Source organism: Oncorhynchus keta, chromosome 5 (assembly GCF_023373465.1).
Source record: "Oncorhynchus keta strain PuntledgeMale-10-30-2019 chromosome 5, Oket_V2, whole genome shotgun sequence".
Classification (NCBI taxonomy): Eukaryota; Metazoa; Chordata; class Actinopteri; order Salmoniformes; family Salmonidae; genus Oncorhynchus; species Oncorhynchus keta.
In genome coordinates, this window is record NC_068425.1 from 33,503,521 (window position 1) to 33,516,446 (window position 12,926).

The 12,926-nt window shown below is 42.9% G+C and overlaps 1 pseudogene; it reads right to left on the minus strand.

Annotated features, from left to right (window-relative positions):
* Positions 1-12,926, minus strand: part of LOC118383469 (sodium-dependent neutral amino acid transporter B(0)AT2-like) — a 39,921-nt pseudogene that overhangs the window by 23,599 nt on the left and 3,396 nt on the right.

The following is a 12,926-nucleotide window of genomic DNA, read 5'->3' on the forward strand; positions in this document are numbered from 1 at the left end:
AGCTGCACCTGAGGAAGGAAGACAGGGTTAATACAGTATTTAACATGCTAGCTGCACCTGAGGAAGGAAGACAGGGTTAATACAGTATTTAACATGCTAGCTGCACCTGAGGAAGGAAGACAGGGTTAATACAGTATTTAACATGCTAGCTGCACCTGAGGAAGGAAGACAGGGGGTAATGCAGTATTTAACATGCTAGCTGCACCTGAGGAAGGAAGACAGGGTTAATACAGTATTTAACATGCTAGCTGCACCTGAGGAAGGAAGACAGGGTTAATACAGTATTTAACATGCTAGCTGCACCTGAGGAAGGAAGACAGGGTTAATACAGTATTTAACATGCTAGCTGCACCTGAGGAAGGAAGACAGGGGGTAATACAGTATTTAACATGCTAGCTGCACCTGAGGAAGGAAGACAGGGTGTAATGCAGTATTTAACATGCTAGCTGCACCTGAGGAAGGAAGACAGGGTTAATACAGTATTTAACATGCTAGCTGCACCTGAGGAAGGAAGACAGGGGGTAATGCAGTATTTAACATGCTAGCTGCACCTGAGGAAGGAAGACAGGGTTAATACAGTATTTAACATGCTAGCTGCACCTGAGGAAGGAAGACAGGGTTAATACAGTATTTAACATGCTAGCTGCACCTGAGGAAGGAAGACAGGGTTAATACAGTATTTAACATGCTAGCTGCACCTGAGGAAGGAAGACAGGGGTTAATACAGTATTTAACATGCTAGCTGCACCTGAGGAAGGAAGACAGGGTTAATACAGTATTTAACATGCTAGCTGCACCTGAGGAAGGAAGACAGGGTTAATACAGTATTTAACATGCTAGCTGCACCTGAGGAAGGAAGACAGGGTTAATACAGTATTTAACATGCTAGCTGCACCTGAGGAAGGAAGACAGGGTTAATACAGTATTTAACATGCTAGCTGCACCTGAGGAAGGAAGACAGGGTTAATACAGTATTTAACATGCTAGCTGCACCTGAGGAAGGAAGACAGGGTTAATACAGTATTTAACATGCTAGCTGCACCTGAGGAAGGAAGACAGGGTTAATACAGTATTTAACATGCTAGCTGCACCTGAGGAAGGAAGACAGGGTTAATACAGTATTTAACATGCTAGCTGCACCTGAGGAAGGAAGACAGGGTTAATACAGTATTTAACATGCTAGCTGCACCTGAGGAAGGAAGACAGGGTTAATACAGTATTTAACATGCTAGCTGCACCTGAGGAAGGAAGACAGGGTTAATACAGAAACATGACTGCACCTGAGGAAGGAAGACAGGGTTAATACAGTATTTAACATGCTAGCTGCACCTGAGGAAGGAAGACAGGGTTAATACAGTATTTAACATGCTAGCTGCACCTGAGGAAGGAAGACAGGGTTAATACAGTATTTAACATGCTAGCTGCACCTGAGGAAGGAAGACAGGGTTAATACAGTATTTAACATGCTAGCTGCACCTGAGGAAGGAAGACAGGGGGTAATACAGTATTTAACATGCTAGCTGCACCTGAGGAAGGAAGACAGGGTTAATACAGTATTTAACATGCTAGCTGCACCTGAGGAAGGAAGACAGGGTTAATACAGTATTTAACATGCTAGCTGCACCTGAGGAAGGAAGACAGGGGGTAATGCAGTATTTAACATGCTAGCTGCACCTGAGGAAGGAAGACAGGGGTTAATACAGTATTTAACATGCTAGCTGCACCTGAGGAAGGAAGACAGGGGTTAATACAGTATTTAACATGCTAGCTGCACCTGAGGAAGGAAGACAGGGTTAATACAGTATTTAACATGCTAGCTGCACCTGAGGAAGGAAGACAGGGTTAATACAGTATTTAACATGCTAGCTGCACCTGAGGAAGGAAGACAGGGTTAATACAGTATTTAACATGCTAGCTGCACCTGAGGAAGGAAGACAGGGTTAATACAGTATTTAACATGCTAGCTGCACCTGAGGAAGGAAGACAGGGTTAATACAGTATTTAACATGCTAGCTGCACCTGAGGAAGGAAGACAGGGTTAATACAGTATTTAACATGCTAGCTATACCTGAGGAAGGAAGACAGGGGTTAATACAGTATTTAACATGCTAGCTGCACCTGAGGAAGGAAGACAGGGTTAATACAGTATTTAACATGCTAGCTGCACCTGAGGAAGGAAGACAGGGGTTAATACAGTATTTAACATGCTAGCTGCACCTGAGGAAGGAAGACAGGGTTAATACAGTATTTAACATGCTAGCTGCACCTGAGGAAGGAAGACAGGGTTAATACAGTATTTAACATGCTAGCTGCACCTGAGGAAGGAAGACAGGGTTAATACAGTATTTAACATGCTAGCTGCACCTGAGGAAGGAAGACAGGGTTAATACAGTATTTAACATGCTAGCTGCACCTGAGGAAGGAAGACAGGGGGTAATGCAGTATTTAACATGCTAGCTGCACCTGAGGAAGGAAGACAGGGTTAATACAGTATTTAACATGCTAGCTGCACCTGAGGAAGGAAGACAGGGTTAATACAGTATTTAACATGCTAGCTGCACCTGAGGAAGGAAGACAGGGTGTAATGCAGTATTTAACATGCTAGCTGCACCTGAGGAAGGAAGACAGGGTTAATACAGTATTTAACATGCTAGCTGCACCTGAGGAAGGAAGACAGGGTTAATACAGTATTTAACATGCTAGCTGCACCTGAGGAAGGAAGACAGGGTTAATACAGTATTTAACATGCTAGCTGCACCTGAGGAAGGAAGACAGGGTTAATACAGTATTTAACATGCTAGCTGCACCTGAGGAAGGAAGACAGGGTTAATACAGTATTTAACATGCTAGCTGCACCTGAGGAAGGAAGACAGGGTTAATACAGTATTTAACATGCTAGCTGCACCTGAGGAAGGAAGACAGGGGTTAATACAGTATTTAACATGCTAGCTGCACCTGAGGAAGGAAGACAGGGTTAATACAGTATTTAACATGCTAGCTGCACCTGAGGAAGGAAGACAGGGTTAATACAGTATTTAACATGCTAGCTGCACCTGAGGAAGGAAGACAGGGTTAATACAGTATTTAACATGCTAGCTGCACCTGAGGAAGGAAGACAGGGTTAATACAGTATTTAACATGCTAGCTGCACCTGAGGAAGGAAGACAGGGTTAATACAGTATTTAACATGCTAGCTGCACCTGAGGAAGGAAGACAGGGTTAATACAGTATTTAACATGCTAGCTGCACCTGAGGAAGGAAGACAGGGTTAATACAGTATTTAACATGCTAGCTGCACCTGAGGAAGGAAGACAGGGTTAATACAGTATTTAACATGCTAGCTGCACCTGAGGAAGGAAGACAGGGTTAATACAGTATTTAACATGCTAGCTGCACCTGAGGAAGGAAGACAGGGTTAATACAGTATTTAACATGCTAGCTGCACCTGAGGAAGGAAGACAGGGGTTAATACAGTATTTAACATGCTAGCTGCACCTGAGGAAGGAAGACAGGGTTAATACAGTATTTAACATGCTAGCTGTACCTGAGGAAGGAAGACAGGGTTAATACAGTATTTAACATGCTAGCTGCACCTGAGGAAGGAAGACAGGGGTTAATGCAGTATTTAACATGCTAGCTGCACCTGAGGAAGGAAGACAGGGTTAATACAGTATTTAACATGCTAGCTGCACCTGAGGAAGGAAGACAGGGTTAATACAGTATTTAACATGCTAGCTGCACCTGAGGAAGGAAGACAGGGGGTAATGCAGTATTTAACATGCTAGCTGCACCTGAGGAAGGAAAACAGGGGGTAATGCAGTATTTAACATGCTAGCTGCACCTGAGGAAGGAAGACAGGGGGTAATGCAGTATTTAACATGCTAGCTGCACCTGAGGAAGGAAGACAGGGTTAATACAGTATTTAACATGCTAGCTGCACCTGAGGAAGGAAGACACAACATGCTAGCTGCACCTGAGGAAGGAAGACAGGGGGTAATGCAGTATTTAACATGCTAGCTGCACCTGAGGAAGGAAAACAGGGTGTAATGCAGTATTTAACATGCTAGCTGCACCTGAGGAAGGAAGACAGGGGGTAATGCAGTATTTAACATGCTAGCTGCACCTGAGGAAGGAAGACAGGGGGTAATGCAGTATTTAACATGCTAGCTGCACCTGAGGAAGGAAGACAGGGTTAATACAGTATTTAACATGCTAGCTGCACCTGAGGAAGGAAGACAGGGGGTAATGCAGTATTTAACATGCTAGCTGCACCTGAGGAAGGAAGACAGGGTTAATACAGTATTTAACATGCTAGCTGCACCTGAGGAAGGAAGACAGGGGGTAATGCAGTATTTAACATGCTAGCTGCACCTGTAGACTTCCAGTCATTGCAAATCAAATCAAACTTTATTTGTCACATGCGTCAAATACAACAAGTACGGTGAAATGCTTACTTACAAGCCCTTAACCAACAGCGCAGTTCAAGACGAGTTAAGAAAATATTTACCAAATAAACTAAAGTAAAAAATAATGAAAAGTAACACAATAAAATAACAATAATGAGGCTATATACAGGGGGTACCGGTTCCAGTCAACCTGCAGGGGTACAGGTTAGTCAGGTAATTTGTATATGTAGGTAGGGGTGAAGTGACTATGCATATAATAAAACTGCAAGTAGTAGCAGTTAGCAGCGCTAACGCTAGTTAACAATGGCTCGCAAAACTAAATTAAACTTCCTTCAAACTGTATGCAGGGACATCAAATCACAAAGTTCTCTGACTCTGGGTAAGTAATTCCTAAAGTATCACACTATCCCTTTAAATATTGTTATAGCAGCTCCCTGACATCAGCACTGACAGAATGAGTATGAATAGGGTGTCAGTGTTAAGCAATCGGGTGACACTGGGCCAGTGCGCCACCCCATGGGTTCCCGGTTTGTGACAGAGCCTGGACTCGAACCCAGAATCTCTAGTGGCACAGCGGGAGAGAGCACTGCCCCACTCAGGAGGCCCTAGGTTGTCAGTGTTAACCAATAGCTGTCAGTGTTAACCAATAGGCTGTCAGTGTTAACCAATAGGGTGTCAGTGCATAAGTGATACCAACACAGGGGAGAGAGGAGTGTGCAACTACATCTCACAAATTAGAAAAGAGATCGTTCCCCTAACAACACACAGACAGACGGACGGACGGACACCAGTGACAATGTTTGTCTCCCAAAACATGTCTGTCAGGCCAGGGAACAGCCTATGTTCCAGTGTTTCTAATTCCTGAGAACGTTCCTTTGAAAACATTCTAGGAACAGTCTAGCAACATTGTGACAAATCAAGGGGCATGGAAGGAGGTTCCTTGTATTTTGCTCAATTGCCCTCAGCTATGTTTACGGTCAGTTTGTTTTGTTTTGCTTGTTCCAGACTATGGAATATATGGCTTTCTTTATTATGAACTTCTCCCTCATATAAGGTAGAACTACCTTTCTAAGTGTTCTGATGCTTCTAGCTTGGAGCTTATTTTTATGATAACAAGCTACAGTATTTCACTTTTGAATGTGTATAGTATTGCTTACTAGGTGTGTCCAATCAATTGTGTAACTTCTCCCTCTTCCAATTAGGGCTAATTGGAAAATCTACAAAGAGGACATTGTAATTTCTTTGTTTCTCTGCCTCAGGGCTTAAGGTCAGGTTCCTAAACCTGCCATACCAATAAATACATTTTAATGAATTATATGAAGAGTGCCACAGTCATTGGTGCAGGACCTGTACTATTGTGTACTTAGTGAGCCATAATCACACTGTTGACTGAATTATGGATAATTCTGCATGCATGGAGCTGTTTTTAACTTACCTGGAAATCAAAACAGGTTTATTGTGTCAGTGAAAGTCTAGTCCTCAACATTAGGCCTTAACCAAACACCCTAGTGACAATGTTTGTCTCCCAAAACATTTCTGTCAGGTAACCAGGGAACAGCCTATGTTCCAGTGTTTCTAATTCCTTTTCTAGGAACAGTCTAGCAAACATTGTGACAAATCAAGGGGCATGGAAGGAGTTCCTTGTATTTTGCTGAAAGCAATTGCCCTCACCATGTTTGGAACCAGTTGTTGTCCAACCAAACACAGTGTTCTAGTGTACTATGGAATGGTAACTATGGCTTTCTTATTCTTGACACAGTCCCCCTGTCATTAAATGGTTAAACAACCTACCTTCACCAGAATGTTCTGATGCTTCTAGCTTGGAGTTGTATTTTTATGATAACATAGCTAAACACCAGTATTTCACTTTTGGTGAATGTGTATAGTATTGCTTACTAGGTGTGTCCAATCAATTGTGTAACAAAATGTGCTCCCTCTTCCAATTAGGGCTAATTGGAAAATCTGTTCAAAGAGGACATTGTATTATTTCTTTGTTCTCAAGTGTAGTGCACTACAGATCTGCTATCTTAATTTAATCACTCTGTTGTTGCAGATCATTTTCCTGCACAGGAAAAGGAAACGCTCATTTTTGCAGGAAATGCGCATTTTTGTGAATTACATTTTTTAAAAGGCTTCTAACGTTTGTAATTTCCACTTTAACATTTCAGACCTGATTTTCCCTACATAAATGTCCATTAATTATAATCCACATAATAATTGACATTTCCTGTTGCAGCAGGATTATTTTCGTGCTGTGAGAAGCAGGTTCAATTTCAGGTACGGCATCTGTACATACAGCATGAAATAAGGTGCCATTTGGGACCAACCCCTGTTGTGCTCACCATGCAGCTGGAGTAGCCGATACCGGCCAACCTGTTGTGCTCACCATGCAGCTGGAGTAGCCGATACCGGCCAACCTGTTGTGCTCACCATGCAGCTGGAGTAGCCGATACCGGCCAACCTGTTGTGCTCACCATGCAGCTGGAGTAGCCGATACCGGCCAACCTGTTGTGCTCACCATGCAGCTGGAGTAGCCGATACCGGCCAACCTGTTGTGCTCACCATGCAGCTGGAGTAGCCGATACCGGCCAACCTGTTGTGCTCACCATGCAGCTGGAGTAGCCGATACCGGCCAACCTGTTGTGCTCACCATGCAGCTGGAGTAGCCGATACCGGCCAACCTGTTGTGCTCACCATGCAGCTGGAGTAGCCGATACCGCCAACCTGTTGTGCTCACCATGCAGCTGGAGTAGCCGATACCGGCCAACCTGTTGTGCTCACCATGCAGCTGGAGTAGCCGATACCGGCCAACCTGTTGTGCTCACCATGCAGCTGGAGTAGCCGATACCGGCCAACCTGTTGAGCTCACCATGCAGCTGGAGTAGCCGATACCGGCCAACCTGTTGTGCTCACCATGCAGCTGGAGTAGCCGATACCGGCCAACCTGTTGTGCTCACCATGCAGCTGGAGTAGCCGATACCGGCCAACCTGTTGTGCTCACCATGCAGCTGGAGTAGCCGATACAGGCCAACCTGTTGTGCTCACCATGCAGCTGGAGTAGCCGATACCGGCCAGCTTGGGGGAGATGTGCTTCCACACACCGATGCTGCCCTGACGGATACACTGGCCTGCAGCCAGCTCCATGAAGAACAGGGGAACCCCCACCACCACCAACAGCATGACATAGAGAATCATGAATGCGCCTGCCAGGAGAAGAGAGAGGGAGAGGAGGCAGAGAGTTAAAGGGGAAATCTGCAGTTCACTGTTTCGGTAAACAACTGAGGGATGGGGTTGGAGAAATGTAACCACTCTCAGATTCAAAGACAGAGCTATGATGCAAGGACTGACAATCCATAAGATTTAAACATATATAGTTTTGTTTACAAACAAAGGAACAACACAAGCTTATTTCTTGAGTTTTGGAATTAGACAATTGAACTAAGGTCATGAGGCATTTTTAAGTTATTGATAAGGGAATGTATATGTTTAGAGTAATAATAAGAGAATCTGAATGACATTAAGAGTAATGACTAAAGTATTTCACCCTAATAGTTACAGAAGCTTAGACAATGTGTTTCGACATAATTCTAGAATATTGTGAGTCAGTGGGAACATTGTGTTTGTGTGTGATAAATAGGAACTTGACAACACACATGTTTTGGTACTGTGAGACCAAGGACAGGAGATAACGTTCCTCCACCCAGGGAGGAACAGATGCGCTTGTAGACTTGTAGGTGCTTGTAGGAGTTATATAAAAGGCTATGCGCATTATATGATTTGAGTCTTGGCCTAATTATTATTAAATCCAAGGTCTTACAAACCTCGGGAATTTGTCAAAGCTTTAATAATGGTTAGTTATTATCATTGGGATTGAAAATTCTCGTGACAGTTATATTATTCAATATTCAATGGCTATATACAGTAGGGAGAACAAGTATTTGATCCACTGCCGATTTTGCAGGTTTTCCTACTTACAAAGCATGTAGAGGTCTGTAATTTTTATCATAGGTACACTTCAACTGTGAGAGACGGACAAAAATCCAGAAAATCACATTGTATGATTTTTTAAGTAATTAATTACTACAGGACTCCCAATCACTGCAGTATGTGATACAGCCCAGGATCGAACCATGGTCTGTAGTGACGCCTCTAGCCCGTTGCGCCATTCAAGAGAAAGAGACTGAATGGGGTTAGACAGAGAACAGATGGAAAAACACGAGTGAAGGAGACAGGGGAGGGAGAGATAAAACAATGGAATAAAGTAGAGGGAAAAAGCGAGAGAGAGAGAGAGAGAGTGAATGGGGTTAGACAGAGAACAGATGGAAAACACGAGTGAAGGAGACACGGGAGGGAGAGATAAAACAATGGTATGAAGTAGAGAGTAAGAGAGAGAGAGAGGGGGGACGAGTTAGAGAGAAAGAAACCTACTCCTTCAAAAAGTATCTGAAAGTGATGGTTCTAGTCCCCCAGCATAAAGTATCTGAAAGTGATGGGTCTAGTCCCACAGCATAAAGTCTGAAAATTATGGTTATTGTCGCCCAGCATAAAGTCTGAAAGTGATGGTTTTAGTCCCACAGCATCAAGTCTGAAAGTGATTGGTTCTATTCCCACAGCATAAAGTCTGAAAGTGATGGTTCTATTCCCACAGCATAAAGTCAAAAGGATGGTTCTAGTCCCAAAGTGATGGTGTTATAAAAGAAAGTGATGGTTCTAGTCCCACAGCATAAAGTCTGAAAGTGATGGTTCTATTCCCACAGCATAAGAGCTGAAAGTGATTGGTTCTATTTTTCCCACAGCATGAAGTCTAATCAAGATTAGAAAGTGATGGTTCTAGTCCCACAGAGCATAAAGTCTGAAAGTGATGGTTATAGTCCCACAGCATGAATTCTGAACGCCAGTGATGGTCCCACAGCATCAACTGATAGTCCCACAGCATTAAGATTCAGCTGAAAGTGATGGTTGGTTTGTCCCACAGCATAAAGTCTGAAAGTGATGGTTCTAGTCCCACAGCAAATAAGTAAAGGATTTGTGAATTCATTAGCTGTGGTGATGTTTGAATCATCAGCACAGGACACACATGCTTTGTTTAATGTGATGGTTCTAGTCCCAATAGAAATGAAGTCTGAGGTGATTTGGAGGTTTTGGGCATGTCATTAGAGTGCCACAGCATCCCCATTGAAGTATATTAGATGGTTCTAGTCCCACAGCATAAAGTCTGAAAAGCCATGATTGGTTTTCTCTAGTTATGGTCAATAATATCAAAGGCTGCACTGGTTCTAAGCTCCCACAATATTATTATTATCAAAAGTCTTTCAAAAGTCATGGCTCTTTGTCCCAGTAATAAGTGCCCTTCTCTATAAGCTGAAAGTGCTGGTTGTAATTTAATTAGAGAAATAGCATTGTTTTCATTGAACACAATTTTTCCCAACAGTTAAGATTGTGTAAGCTAGGTCTGGTTAGAACCAGAAAGGCTGGGCAAACTTTGGCTTGTCTCCAGGGAAAGACTTTCCTCTAATCAGTTTAAAAATATGACAGAGGGGCCGGGCCATAGAGTCATTTGGTAGGTGTGTTTGGTCATTGATATACTAAAGCATTAAATGTAGTGTGTGCAAACCTCATAGCACAGTGGCTAAGAGTCAGCTACAACCCAATTTATTAACTGTCTTTCAAATGTGAAAATCCTCAGCCCTTATCAGTTAATAAATTTTCATACTCAGATAGGAGGCTATAGACGTGCTAACATCCTCAGTAGGATTTATCAAGATAGCATCCCCAGTAGGATTATTTCAGCTAGATAAGTTTCAGGAGGAAGAGTGCTAAAGTAAGAGAAAATCAACATATAGAGTGATTTATCAAGATTGCGAGTCAGCTTTCATAAGTTTCAACCATCCTCAAGGAGTGCATATTAGTTACACAAGAAATCAAGTCAGCTATCCCTGAAAATATCTAATCACTTCCTCAACAGTCTATGGAGTCATATTATTACACTATAAAATACTCAGTAGGTCAATAGAGTCAGCTACCATCCTCAGTAGGAGTGGCTATAGTCAGCTCCGCAAAATCATGTGGATATGTCCACAGCTTAAAGTCACAAACCAGTCACGCGTGTCTACACGTAGCTCAGGGACATCCTCAGACATACCGCGCTGTGAGCTCCCAGACTCGTGCGATTGCTTTAATTAACCAGCACAGACATAGGTCTATCCAAAACGTAATGAACTGACGATGATTAAGTCCTACCTCCTCGTATGCATTTAACAAGTCAGAACTGATCCACGTGCAGTGTTAATTAGCTACCATACCAGTGGAATGATGCAGTGAAGTGCGCATCCTCTTAATTAAAAGAGCACTTCCAAACTTTCCATAGCCCGATGCATTTTTCAGTTAACATCAGCAGAAAAGTTTACTCACTTCATTTCTGGATGATTGTTGTTGTCTCCCTCCTTCATTTGCCAGTGATTCATGCAAAAGTCTGGAGTTAGCTTCCTGTTGTGGCAATTCTCAGATAAAAATTAGCTGAGCAGTGTCTGGAGAGGTGGAATGGTCAAAGGACTACCATTCAGTGGACTGTGATGGGCTTTGTTCCACGGATTTTCCTCATGACTGCTAAACGTCAGCTCCACACACGTAGGTCGAGCCAAACAACATTCAGCATCTTCTGCGCCGGACCTCAGAGAAGTGGAAACGCTACCATCAGTTTGAATGCCAGCAAATCATTCAGTTTAACCGAGACTAAAATTCTCCTTGTGCAGATCGTCAGACTGAAATTAGCTCAACCTCTGAGCAGTTCCTCAATCTTGCTGCAGCTCCTGTAGGGAAATGTGGCTGATTTGTACTTGTAGACAGTTGGCTATCAGACAGGCCACCTTCAGTGAAGTGAATTTGAGTCAATACCATCCTCAAAATCATAGTCAGAACCTCAGACGGCTCTTTTCACAGAAGGGGTCTTAATGTGACAGAAGTCAGTCCAGTGATGGCTAAAGAAAATATTTCTTCGCATCAGGGAAACGGGCAAAGTCACAAAGGGGAGTTTGAGTGGCTATAGCTGCAGAAAGATTTGTTATGAGTCATTTGCCCATGTCTCTTAGGCGTGGCTATAAGTCAGAACCAGCTGACAAGGTAAAAGCTCCCAGTTCTTGAGCGTGTCAGGCTTTCAGTATTTTATTAATGTCGGACGCGCTGTTGCAAAAGCAGCAACTACTGGTGAGGTCCAGCTTAATTCAGAATCCATTCAGTAATGAACTGAATGATCAAGTCCCATCAGCAAACGCATAAGTCACAAATCCAGTTTGTACAACTGCTCATCCACAGTAGGAGCTCTTAGAGTCAGATGCAAACTATCTGGCTAACACAGAGAAAAGGAGGTGAATCTGAAACCAGGTTTGATGTTTATTTGATCAATATAAGATGGAAGTCAGGGTTTTCTATAACACTTTCCCCTTGAAATTAACCAGCAGCCTGGATGTTTTTCCAGTTGGTCCTGGTGATGACTATCCAAACCATTTGACTTCCAAACAAAGTTTAACTGCAGGTGATTAAGTCCCCTTAGCTCGATGACAGCAGACACCTCTAATTACAATTAAGAGTCCTGTGATCCTCACGGGCCAGCTGCAGCTTTCAGTGATTCCACTGGATGAAAGACAAAAACTGCTGATGATTAAATAAAAATTAGAGCCTGGTACAGTGGTTTTACAACCATTCTTTCACTTTAGTGCTAGTGAACTAAGCCCATTAAGACTCCGCTTTCTGTTAAAATGGCTTGTACCATATACCATCCTGTTTTAGAGATGTTCAGGCAGAACAAACAGACAGCAACCATTAAGTAGCTTCAGTGACTTCATCCTCAGCATGGTTGCTGATGCAGATTTTTTCAAATAAGTCACTCTCCTCGCTTAATGTCAATGGCAGGTCAGTGATAAAAATAGCCAAGAGCTCCTCCGTTATCTCAAAACAGCAAACATCCTCTTAGGATAAAAAGTCCTCTGAATTTGTCTTTATTTGATACCATTCATCAGTGCTTGAAAATAACACATACTCAACAGGACTATGGTCAATAATATCAAAGGCTGTTTAAGTTCTGCTGACTATGTTATTAATTAGCAACCAATCATCAGTGCAGTAGCCGTCCCTTCTGTCCTGCTGAAAGTCTGCATAGTTAATTTGTTTACAGAGAAATTTTGTTCAAACTTGGCTTTTTGCTAAGATCTGGCAGGCATAAGTCAGACCATACAGTCTCTACCATGCACTCTTTCAGTGAAGAAGGCTTGTCCACTCCAGGGAAAACACTTTCTTAGACTCAGATTAAAAATTGACAGATAGGAGTGGCTTTGGTCAGCTACCATCCTCAGTGAAGTGGCTTAAGTCAGTGACCATCCTCAGTAAAGTGGCTATAGAGTCAGCTACTCCTCAAGTGAATTAGCTACCAACCTCAGTAGGAGAAAGAGTCAGCTACCATCCTCAGTTCTGTGTTGAGTGCTCAGCAAGAGTTATTCCTGGAAAGTAGTGGCTATATTGCACCAT